Here is a 12,388-nt window from a genome sequence, read left to right as displayed (position 1 = left end):
TGTTTATAGAATATAGAAAAGGCCTAACACTGAGTAAGAACCAAAAAGAAGCAATTTGGTTCCAATAAGAACTAAAAGAGCAGACTAATTAAAGAAAAGCCAAGAAACAGGAGAACTAAGATATTGTCAAGGGAAGAATTTTAAGGAGGAAGAAGTGGTCACTGATGTTAAATGTAGCAGAGAGGACAAATAGAATGAGCACTGAAAAGTTTTGTTAGATTTAAACAACGTGCTTTGTGACCTTCACAAAAACAATTTTGTCAAGTGGTATGAAGGAAAACCAAATTGTAGTGGATAGAGGTAAGGTGAGGAGTATGCCATTTTCATAATAACCAACCTCTTTACAACAATATGGCAAGGGTAGAGAGAAGAATGAGAAGGAAATATTTGGTAAGGGAGAATTTCTTTTCTTTTAAAGATTTATTTGTTTTTATACAAGAACTGAGGTACAGGCCAGGGATGCGGGGAGGGTGAGAGGATTCACCACAGAGTGGGTAGCAGAACAGGCAGATGGACCGAAAGCACTGCTGAGGGGAGCAGCAAGCTAGATAGGAGAGGTCTGTCGCACCATGGGAATCTCCCTGGCCAGCCAGGAATCGAACCCATGCTGCAGAGGCTGCAGACAGCTTCACAACACTGAGCTCAACCCACTGCGCCACTGGGGAGGCCCCCAAATGGGAATTATTCATATACACCTCTCTACATAACAAAATATGATGGTTGTCTCACAGAAAAGTACTTAAGAGTTGCAGACTTAACAAGATGCTTTCTTTTTTTTTTAATGTATTGTTTTTTATTGAGGTAATATTGGTTTAAAACACTATATAAGTTTAAGAAGTATATTTTCACACTTCTTCAAATGTATGAACCCATAATTCTCTACCATAGTCCATTAGGATCATTTCTTCCTTTTCTCCCTGCCCCTCTAGAAGTTTCAATTCTGCAATCATTCTTCTAGAGTTAGTTTTGGTTTAGTTTTATATGTCCCTTTGTTTTGTTTCTCTATCTGCCATATATGAGTGAAATTGCCTTGTATTTCTCTTTGTCCTTTGACTTATTTCAATTGGCATACTCCCCTCCAGGTCCATCCATGGTGTGGCAATTGGCAAGATTCCATCTTTTTTTAGTAACTAACTAAGTAGTATTCCTTTGTGTATATATACCACATCTTCTTGATTCACTTGCCTACTGTTGGTTAGTGAATAAGACCTCACTAGGTCTTTTCCTTCATAGAACAGCATTTTGATTGATAGATACACTATGGTTTTCCAGACTTGGCTATTTGGCAGAAATTTCCTCCAAATGAGTGATATGAGCCTATCATTTCAAGGAAAACAATGGACAACATTTGATGCAAATGACAAAATTTGAGCTTTCAAATGAAAATGAGAATTTTAAAATACTAGTAATCGGCCACCTGAAACTTGTTTTAATATACCTTTTTTGATAAGATTGATGGTAATATTAAAATGTGATTTTTGTATTATTACGTGTAATGAAATGTACATGTGGGCTTTGCATGACTAAGCTCACTAACATTTTCCAAATAAAAAAACACAAAACCTTACCTGGGTAAATGTTTCATTCAAAATGCAAGATAAACTGATGGATTTTAATGTATCAGCATATGCAAAGTTTATTGATATGATTTCTGGTTCAATAATTCAACTATCCTTAAAAAAACTATACTTGATGATTTTTAGTATAGTCTCAAAGAAGACTATACAAATCCATAAGTGAGGTCAGATTTTTCTTGATTTCCTTCAAACAAAACAATATGTTATAGTAGAGTAAATGCTGAAACAACTACAAATAACTAGCTATCATTTATGAAACCAGACAATAAATAGCTTTCCAAAAATCTAAAATGATATCTTTCTTCTCAAAATATAATTTCTGTTTGGAATACATGTGGGTATATTTTATATTCTATAATTCATATATCGTTTTCTATTTTTGCACAATGTATGCATTTACATTTTGTTATATTCCCCGTACAACGCCCACCCCCCTTATTTTGGCCCTGATCCCTCCACTTCTCGCCCCCCCCATTGGTGTGTCTTTGGTTTATAGTTGCTTGTTGATTTTGATTTTTGCTTTATTAAAATTAGTCTTTTTCCTGGTCCCTTATTTAGGTTTTCTGTATTCATGCTATGATTGAGATCATCCGATATTTTTCTTTTTCTTTCTGGCTTATTTCGCTGAGCATGATCCCTTCCAGCTCCATCCATGTTGCTGCAATTGCATGAGTTATCTTTTTGGAATGCCGAGTAATATCCCATTGTGTATATGTACCACATCTTCTTGATCAAGTCATCTATATTTGGACATTTGGGTTGTTTACATAGCTTAGCTATTGTAAATAGTGCTGCTATAAACATAGGGGTACAGGTTTCCTTTTGATTTTTTTTTTTTTGTGGGACCCTCACCGGCGGCCGGGGAATGAACCAGTGCTGCAGAGGCTGCAGGCAGCCTCGAGCACAGCGTACAACCACTGCATCACCAGGGGAGGCCCGCACTTTTGAATTAATATTTCTGTGACCTTTGGTTAAATACCTAGGAGTGGAATTGCTGGATCATATGGAAATTCTATTTTTAGTAGGTTGAGGAGTCTCCACACAGCTTTCCATAGTGGTTGGACCTTTTTCACTCCCACCAGCATTACAGGAGAGATCCTTTTTCTCCACATCCTCACCAACATTTGTTGTTGCTAGGTTTTTTTTTTTTTTTTAATATGGGCCATTCTCACTGGTGTAAGATGGTATCTCATTGTAGCTTTGATTTGCATTTCTCTGATTACATGTGATGTTTAACATTTTTTCATATGCCTGTTGGTCGTTTGCAATTCCTCTTTGTAGAAGTTTCTTTTTAGCTCTTCTGCCCATTTTTTGACTGGATTATTTTCTTTGTTTTAGTTGAGTCTCATCAGCTTTTTGTAGATTTTTGTGATCAGTCCTTTATCATTAGTGTTGGGTGCAAAAATTTTCTCCCAGTCAGTGGGGTTTCTCTTTGTTTTGGTTATTGTCTCTTTTGCTGTGCAGAAGCTCTTTAATTTGATGTAGTCCCAGCTGTATATCTTTGCCTTCACTAAAACTGCTTTGGATGATGTGTCCATAAAGATGTCTTTGAGGTGCATGCCATATAGTGTTTTGCCTATATTTCCTTCTATATATTTTATAGCTTCAGGTTTTATGTCTACTTCTTTAATCTATTTTGAGTTGTTTTTTGTGAATGGTATGAGGTAGTAGTCAAGCTTCATTCTTTTGCATGTAGATACCCACTTTTCCCAGCACCATTTATTGAACAAACTTTCTTTGCTCCATTGAATATTCTTTGCTCCTTTGTCAAATATTAGTTGACCAGAAATCTGTGGGTTTTTTCTGGATTTCTACTCTGTTCCACTGGTCCATGTGTCTTTTCTTGTTCCAATACCATGCAGTTTTGATTATTTTCACTTTGTAGTATAGTTTAAAATTGGGAGTGTGATGCCTCCATTCCCTTCTTTTTTACTCAGGAGAGCTTTGGCTATTTGTGCTTTTTGGTGGCTCCATATGAATTTCATCAATATTTGTTCTATTTCTTTGAACAATGTCATTGAAATTTTTATTGGAATAACATTGTACCTGTAAATTGTTTTTTTTCTAGGATGGCCATTTTGATAATTTTAATTTTTACAATACATAAGCAGGGGATGACTTTCCATTTCTTTGTGTCTTCTTCTATTTCTTTTAACAGTGTTTTATAGTTTTCTTTGTATAGGTCCTTTACCTCTTTTGTTAGATTTATTCCCAAGTATTTGATTGTTTTTGTTTCAATAATAAAAGTGAAGGTTTTCTTGATTTCTTCTTCTTCTGGTTGATTGTTTTTGTATAGGAAGGCTACTGATTTTTGCATGTTGATTTTGTATCCTGCCACTTTAGTAAACTGATTGATTAGTTTAATTATTTTTGTGGAGTTTTTGGGGTTCTCTATGAATATTATCATATTATCTGCAAATAGTGATTGTTTGACTTCTTCCTTCCCTATTTGGATTACTTGTATGTCTTTCTCTTGTATTATTGCTCTGGCTAGGACTTCCAGTATTATATTGAAAAGCAGTGATGAGAGTGGACATCCTTGTCTTGTTCCAGATCTTAATGGAAATGCTTTCAGCTTTTCACCATTGAGAATGATATTTGCTGTGGAATTGTCATATATGGCCTTTATGATGTTCAGGTATGTTCCTTTTATCCTGAGGATTTCAAGGGCCTTTATCATAAATTGTACTTTATCGAAAGCTGCCTCAGCATCTATTGATATTATCAAATATTTTTTATATTTCATTTTGTTGATGTGTTGGATTACATTGATTGATTTTTGGATGTTGAACCATGGACTAAATCCTACTGGTGTCCCTAGAATAAATCCTACTTGGTCATGGTGAATTATCTTATGGATACATTGTTGGATTCTTTTTTTTTTTAATTTATTAAATTTTATACAATAACCAGAGTACAGGCCAGATGTGTGGGAGGGTGAGAAGATCTACTGGAGACAGAGCAGGTAACAGAACTGGCAGACTGAAGAAAAACACTGCTGAGGGGAGCAGCGGGTGAGACAGGAGAGCTCTGTGTCACCATGTGGGATTCTCACCAGCCAGCCAGGATAGAACCCACACTGCAGAGGCTGCGGACAGCTTCACAGTGTGGCACTCAACTGCCTGTGCCACCAGGGAGGCCCATTGTTGGATTCTGATAGCTAAAATTTATTGAGGATTTTTGCATCAGTGTTCATTAAAGAGATTGACCTGTAGTCAATCTCAACAAGGACAAGGACAGCAGTTCAGTTTTGATATTAACGTAATGTTGGCCTCATAGAACGTGTTTGGTATTATCCCTTTCTTCTCAATTTTTTGAAAGAGTTTATGAAGGATAGGCACTAATTCATTTCTGAATGTTTGGTACAATTCATTTGTAAATCCATCTGGTCCTGGGATTTTGTTTTTGGGGAGGGTTTTGATTACCGTTTCAGTTTCACTACTTGTAATTTGTCTGTTTAGGTGTTCTGTTTATTCTTTATCTAACCTTGTGTGATTGAAGAGTTGTAGGAATTTGTCCATCTCTTCTAGATTGTTGAGCTTGTTTGCATATAACTGTTCATAGTAGTTTCTGATTATTCTCTTGAATTCTTATTTGTATGCTGTTATTTCTCCTCTTTCAGTTATGATCCTATTTAATTGTGCTTTCTCCCATTTTTCCTTCATGAGCCTGGGTAGGGTTTTGTCTGTTTTATGTATTTTTTTCGAAGAACTAACTTTCGGTTTCATTGATCTTTTGAACTGAATTTTTAGTTTCAATTTCATTTATTTATACTTTGATTTTTATTATTTCTTTTCTTCTACTGGTTTTGAGTTTTTTCTTGCTGTTCATTTTCTAGTTCTTTGAGCTGTGAGATTTGGTTGTTTCTTTGAGTTCTTGTTTCTTAATAAAAGCCTGTGTTGCTACATATGTTCCCCTTATTACTGCTTTTGCTGCATCCCATACATTTAGGATATGGGTGTCCTCAGTGTCATTCAACTCAAAGTATTTTTTTAATTTCTTCTTTTTTCTCCTCATTAGTCCAGTGGTCTTCCAGTAGTGTGGGTTTCAATCTCCAAGAGGAAGGAGAGATCCTTGCCTTCTTTTTATGGTCTATTTCTAGTTTGATGCCTTCATGGTCAGAGAAGATGGTTGGTATAATTTCAATCTTGGTGTATCTATTGATCTTTGTCTTGTGTCCCAGTATGTGATCGATCCTGGAAAATGATTTGAGTGTGCTTAAGAAAAATATGTACTCAGATTTTTTTTTTTCTGTTTAGTCTGTTAAGCCCATGATGTCCAGATCCTTATTTAGAGCTTTAGTGTCCTTATTTATTTTTTTGTCTCATTGATCTATCTGTTGTTGATAGCGGTGTGTTGAAGTCTCCTACTACATATGTGTTTTCTCTGATGTCTATTTTCAGAGATGATAATAATTGTCTGATATATTTTGGTGTTCCCTCATTTGGTTAGTATATGTTAATGAGTGTTATTTCTTCTTGAAGTATTCTCCCCTCGATCATAATGTAGTGACCTTCGGGGTCTATTTTTACCTTTTTGATATAAGTATAGCTGTTCCTGCCTTCTTTTTTGGTCCATTTGCTTGTAGGATAGTTTTCCATCTTTTTACTTTGAGTCTATTTTTATCTTTTGCCGGTAAATATGTTTCCTGGAGGCAGCAAAATGTTGGGTTTTGTTTCTTAATTCAGCCTGTGACTGGGTCTTTTTACTGAGGAGTTTAGTCTGTTTACATTTAGAGTTAATATTGATATGCTAGTGTCTGTATTTGCCATTTTGTTTATATTTTCTCTGATTTTATTTATTGATTCTTTTAATGATTCTTTTTTTTTTTCTTTTGGTCTTGTTTTGTTGTTATTCATCCCTCTCTTGGTTCTGGCTTTAGGACTCCATGTAGTGTTTTTTAGAGTGGGGGTTTAGTCGTAATGAAATTCCGGAGTTTCTGTTTGCCTGGGAAGGTCCTTATTCTTTCTTCATAGAGGAAGGAATGTTTTGTGGGATAAAGTATTCTTGGTTGGCATTTATTGTCTTGGAGCCTATTGACTATGACCACTCTCTCCTTGCCTATAGTGTTTCTTCGGAGAAGTCTCATGTCAGCCTGATTGGTTTAGCTTTGTATTTTATCTGTTTCTTCCCTCTTGTCAGCTTCATTATTTTTTCCTTGTCTTGAATATGCGTATTGCTGTATTTTTCCTTTCATCATGGAAGTCTTGTGTTCTCGATTCTTGTATATTTATTTTCAGCTCCTTCTTCATGTTTGGGAAGTTCTTTTCAATTATTTCTTTGAATATTTTCTCTGTTTCTATGTCTCTCTCCTCTCCTTCTGGGAATCCTATAACTCTTATATTTCCTTTCCTCATGGAGTCAGATACTTCCCGAAGTCTTTCCTTATTCTTTTTCCTTTATACTTCACTTTGCTTTTCTGTTTTGGTTCTTTTTATTTCTGTGTCTTTGAGAGTATGTATTTGTTCTTCCATTTCATCTCTTCTACTTTCACTGCTTTTCCCAGAGTTCTTTAGCTCCTCCATTAATTCTTTAATATCCTGCATTTCTTTCACTTCCCTCTTTAGGGACTCAATTTCATTCTTTTGATTGTTGATTATCTTTCCCATATCATTTTCGACTTCTTTCAGTTTTTTAATCATGGCAATTTTAAATTCTCTTTCTGGAAGGCTCAGAAGTTCTTCCAAGTCACTGTTGTTGCCTTCTGGTGAGTGATTTTCTTTTTGTGGTGTGTCTTTTCCTTGAGTACTTGCTTGGTTGCTTGTAGTTTTTCTTCTCCCTGCTGCTTGTTTTCTAATTTGTCCTATGTGTTGGGACACTGTGTCGCTGGTACTGGCCTTCTTATTTTTGGTGTGCTCTTTCTGGTATGTCGGAAACTGGTGGTCCAATCGAGTTTAATACTGTTATGCCAGAAGTCCAGTAGGGTAGTTGTACTATGAATATGTTAATGGTTGCTGTTTCAGAGTATCTCCTCCTTCTGTATTTGCTTAATTCCAAAGGTGTGTGGTAAGGTCCTACAGAATCCCCTGAGGTGGGGTGGCTGGATCTCCTGCTCTTCTAAATCACTGGATCCCCCTCTGGGCTCCAACTCCCTGCCAGGCAGGGCTGGCTTGTGGGGGCCTTCAGCTCACCTATGGCTGTGGGAGCAGCCCTTTCCCAATTCCACAAGATCTTGTTGGGTTCTGGAGGCAAAGATCCCTATTCTAGAATGGCAAGTCAGAAGGTCCCTTCCCCGTGCCTATGGTCTATCCAGGCGTCAGCTGGATCCCCCTCTGGGCTCCCACTGGTGGCTGGATAGGTCTTGGTGATGGGGATGCAAGGCAAAGATCCCTATTCTAAAATGGTGAGTCAGGAGAGCACTTTCCTGCACCCAAGGTCTGCCCCAGCATCAGCAGGATCCCCCTCTGGGCTGTGACTAGAGGCTACCACACAGGGCCTGTCATGTGGGGGCTTTTCAGCTCACCTCTGACTGTTGGGGCAGCCCTTTCCTGGTTTCAAGCAGCCTCAGTGGTGCCAGACTCAAAGGCAGAGTTCCCTATTCTAAAATGATGAGTCAGGAGCGTACTTTCCTGTACCTGTGGTCTACCCCAGCATCAGCTGGATCCTTCTCTGGGCTCTGATGGGGCCTAGCTTGTGGGGGCCCCTCAGCTCACCTATGGCTGTGGAGGCAGCCCTTTCCTGATTCCAAGCAGTCTCTGATGCCAACGCAAAGGCAAATGACCCTATTCTAAAATGGCAAGTCATATACACACACACACACGCGCGTGCGCACACACACACACACACACACACACACACACACACACATATATATATATCATGGAAGTTTGGTATTCTTCTTGCTTCTTGCTTCTCATATAGATGTGTGTATGTGTGTATGCATGTGTATATATATTCTAAATACTATATATATATATATATTCTAAATACTATATATATTCTATATATATATTCCAAATATAAATATATGTATATTTGTATTTCTCATAATATGTAAAATAATATATGAATTAATCATTTTTAAGAAGTCACAGTTTTATATTGCAATTGCAACATTAAAGCAAAAACAAAGTCTCTTTGGTGCCCTCAATAATTTTTAAGAATACTTATTGGTCCCGAGACCAAAACATTTGAAAACTGTTCTTCTGTAATAACTGTGTCACTTTGTTGCTTCTTTTTTTAGTTGCTTTTTTTAAATAAATTTTATTTTTATATTCCCCATACAATTGCAACCCCCTTATTTTGACCCCAATCCCTCACCTCCCCGCCCCCCACCCCCCATAGAGTGTATCTGTTTCATAGTTGTTGATTTTGATTTTCACTTTCTTACTGTTACTCATTTTCCTGGTCCCTTATTTAAGTTTTCTAGATTCCTGCTATGAGTGAGACCATCCGGTATTTTTCTTTTTCTTTCTGGCTTATTTCGCTGAGCATGATCCCTTCCAGCGCCATCCATGTTGCTGCAAATTGCATGTGTTTATCTTTTTTGAATGATGAGTAATATTCCATGGTGTATATGTACCACATCTTCTTGATCCAGTCGTCTATTTTTGGGCATTTGGGTTGTTTCCAAAGCTTAGCTATTGTAAACAGTGCTGCTATAAACATAGGGGTTCAGGTGCTCTTTGGAATTGATGTTTCTGTGTCCTTTGGGTAAATACCTAGGAGTGGAATTGCTGGATCATCTGTCAAAAAATGGGCAGAAGAGCTAAAAAGAAACTTCTCTGAAGAGGAAATGCAAATGGCCAACAAGCATAGGAAAAAATGTTCAACATCTCTTGTAATCAGGGAAATGCAAATCAAAACTACCATGAGATACCATCTCACCCCAGTGAGAATGGCACATATTAAAAAAAAACTAGCAACAACAAATGTTGGTGAGGATGTGGAGAAAAAGTAACTCTCCTGCACTGTTGGTGGGAGTGCAAACTGGTCCAACCACTATGGAGAGCTGTGTGGAGATTTCTGGACCTACTAAACATAGAGCTTGCATATGATCCAGCAATTTTGTTGCTTCTTAAACTTTTATGGCTAACAAGCATTCAAGGTCCTTTATAGGTAGGCCTAAATCTGCCTTTCAGGTCTCATTTGTCACTCCCAATACAGGTCAACTGCATCTGTATCAGGTAACTTGCTGGTCCTTAACATGCCCATTCCCACTTCCATGTTTGACGCATTTAACCCATTTTAAACATCACAGTGTGTCCGTAGCCTTCCTTCCTGTTTGGCAGATTGTTCCCTTCTTTTCTTTTTTTTTTTTTTTTTCCTTTTTTCTTGGTATCTTTGTTGGTTTTGTTGTTAAGGTAATGCTGGCCTTATAAAATATGTTTGGAAGTATTTCTCTTTTCTTAAATTTTTGGATGAAGTTGAAAAGTTTATTTATTAGTTAATCTTTGTAGCTTTTAGAATACTTTGATTTTCCTATAATTTGTCAAATGGCAGATATTGGAGATTTTCTTGTAGGACAGACTTGGTTTAAAAGTTTTTGGTAAATGTCAACCTATAGTTTATGTGAAATCGACAATTGAAGCTAGCCCTGGGAAATGCTGCTTGTTGCACAGCATCTGGCTGGTTAAGAAAGACTGCTTCCAGGGACTGGATTCTAGGGGATGCTAATGAAAGATAACTTGGTCTGGATATCTTGAAAACATCGTTCCATGGTAAATCTTTTAGGGTGAGGATGATCAGTTCAATTTAACTCATATTATTGGGGTCAAATTTTGTGATAAGAACTTGGAATGCATAGTTGAATAATGCTAAGTCCCCATCCTTAAGAATATCATTGTCTCTTTAAAAACACATCCGCAACATAGTATTATATATATATAGTATTATATAATATATATATTATTACAACATAGTATTATCAGTGCTAGAATAAATGACTGCAGAAGGTGTGCACATATTAAAATAGAGGTTTTCTTAAGGAGGTGATGATATTTGAGCAGAGCTTTAAGGTTAATAAGTGTTTATCTGTTCACAGATGGCTGTTACTGTTTTAGGGAACCAAAAGTGAAAGGTATATTAGGAAGGGTGAGCATATTAGTTATTTTATGACTATCATCTACCACCCTTAGATATAGCCTCTTCCCTCCTCTGTTCCCAAGAAAACAACATTGTGACATCATCTGGATGCCCTTGTCTGCTGATTTCTCTCTAGGTTTGGCTAATGGCACTGGAAGATCAAGAATAGGAGGAGAGAAAGGTCTTGGTATCTTTCCCACTCCTTCCCTGTTTTGGGTCTTATTTCTGGCACAGACTGACTGAAATATGTCCTGCCTGCAGCCCTACTAAGGACTTCTCCACAGCTCCAGTTCTCACTAGGCTCTGATAACATTGTGTTATTATGTTACCCCTCCAGACCAAGGATTGTAATGACTTCTTAGACCCAGAGGGCTTCACCAATTCTTGTTGGTACCCCTAACTCTCCCTACACTTCTGAAATTTGTCAATTTTATTTCTTACAGGACTCTTACAAATACAAACTAGAACATTTATGGCTCCAGTTTTCACAGACTATAAAGTGAGTGGCTGTGAGAGAGGCAAGGGGATAGGACAGTGATGAAATAAAGTCTTGTTTCATGAGATACCTTGCGTGAATAGGTTAGAAAGAGCCTTTACAAACAAGTTTTGTTGGAATTTGGGAACTCAGGTGATTAATTTGTCTTTTGGGCAGATGATGCTAGATTTAATAGCTACTGTTCATTGAACACTATGTGTCAAGCACTTTACCTTCAATACCTTATTGCATCCTTACAACAAACTTTGCAGATAAGCACATATTGATCCCAAATTTACCAGTGACAAAACTAAGGCTCAGATTGCTAATTAATGAAAGAGGGAGATTTGTACTCATGTCTGTCTGAGTCTATAGTTTGGATTATTCATTTTTCCAGATGGATGGTGGCTTGGTCTATATGACCGTTCAACCATTAGACTTCATAAACCTATGTGGTAAGTAAGAATTCCAACTAAGCCCACTGGCCCATTCATTAACTAAAGTTACTGGTGTCAGACTTGTGAGGTGCATGCAGGGATGAGACTAAGACATCTTGAGGTCAATGCCTTCATATTCTGAAAATGTTCTTCCTGCAGGCCATGCCTTCCTAATGCCTTGGCAGAAATAGAACCATATTCTAAATTAATTCTCTTAGAATTCAACTTTTGGAAATGCCAGCTGCATCAGCTCATCTGGTGTAAATATGGCATTCCACAAAGAATGAATGCCACTCATAGTGCCAATCAGAAATTAATTAGCACTGGCACAGGCTAAGTTGACTTGTTTGGTAAGTCTGGATACCAAACCATAGTTTTGTGTCAAGTCTTAGGAAAATGACTACATGTCTCACTATAGCCTAGAGAGACATGTGTCATCAAACTCATTTTACAGGTGAAAAGTGAATACTTAGGGGCCTCCTTGGTGGTGCAAGGGGTTAAGCACAGCACCATGAAGCAATCTGAAGCCTCTGCAGCGCAAGTTCAATCCCTGGCTGGCCAGGGAGCAACCCACATTGTGCAGCAGACCTCTCCTGTGTCTCCCGCTGCTCCCTTCAGCAGGGTATTTCAGTTGTCTGCCTGTTCTGCTCCCTGCTCTGTCTCTGGTGAATCCTCTCACCCCCCACCCAACATCTCTGTCCTGTACCCCAGCTCTTGTATGCATAAATACATAAACCTTAAAAAAAAAAAAGAAAATTGAATGTTTAGAGAGAGGAAGTGACTCTCCAGGTATCAGATAGAAGACAAGTGCCAGAACAGACATAGGGACACAGACTCTATTTGCTTGACTCCCAAAGCTCACATTCTTTTCTACT

This window comes from Talpa occidentalis, unplaced genomic scaffold, assembly GCF_014898055.3.
Source record: "Talpa occidentalis isolate TD23 unplaced genomic scaffold, MPIMG_talOcc4v2.1 talOcc4.15, whole genome shotgun sequence".
Lineage (NCBI taxonomy): Eukaryota > Metazoa > Chordata > Mammalia > Eulipotyphla > Talpidae > Talpa > Talpa occidentalis.
The sequence above is the reverse complement of the archived record's forward strand: the minus strand, read 5'-3'. Positions refer to the sequence as shown.